We start from the raw sequence: 942 nt of genomic DNA on the forward strand, positions 1-942 counted from the left end.
AAAACTACTTTTGTAAATACTCCCTAAATACTTCATAAGATACTATTACTATGCTAATGTAGACGTTGAATTCTTTATAAAAGTGATGAAGCTCTTATAAGAAGATGTTAGTTGTGTCACTGAGGTGCTTATTTGAAAATTCGTATTTACATATGTTTGTAAGTAATGCCTTGACAATATTATGATATAGTTATTGAATAGTACATTTTATGTTGTGCGGCTTATATGTCAGCACAAATGTACAGTTTTGACTAATAACCAGGTGAAACACACTACGTAATTCTGCCGCTTCTTGTATTCACATATTTAGCGTGGGCATTGCCATGAGAATTGCAATAGATAGTTGCTTTGACTTTTTAAATTACTATTATTTTACTATTTTCCAGTGATATCTATCACATCCATCGGTCGACGTCAAGTGTGCCTCTCTGTTATTGATGCACAAACCATCTCCTCCGCTAGCTCTACCATCATCTCTGCAGTGGAACAAATTCATTTCTATGTTAAATGTGGAGTAGCAGCTCATCCAATATTGGTTTCTATTGTAGTCTGTTGAGTCGTATCCTGGGGTACAATTCTGTATTATTTTTCCATTTTATATCTTAAAACTTCTGCAGATAACAGGGCACCACAATTTGATATTTAAATTGGAATATTTCTGTATATCCTCACAACCATGTTCTTGGGTTAAATGATGGCATCTGTAGCCATGTTAAAGTACAAATAAGAATCTTCTACCTTCCTATATGCTCCTGTACTTTCACTAATAATACCCTTCGGTTCTATCTGTTATTCACTCACTTCATGTCTTTGCAGCTTGTCTTTCTTTTAGCCGCACCAATATTTAATAAAGATTTAGTTTTCACCACTATAATTATTATAGTATTAGCATATGCATTTCCACAACACTTTACTATCATTATTATTATTATTATTATTATT

This window comes from Trypanosoma equiperdum (genome assembly GCF_001457755.1).
Source record: "Trypanosoma equiperdum strain OVI genome assembly, contig: ctg_1282, whole genome shotgun sequence".
NCBI lineage: Eukaryota > Euglenozoa > Kinetoplastea > Trypanosomatida > Trypanosomatidae > Trypanosoma > Trypanosoma equiperdum.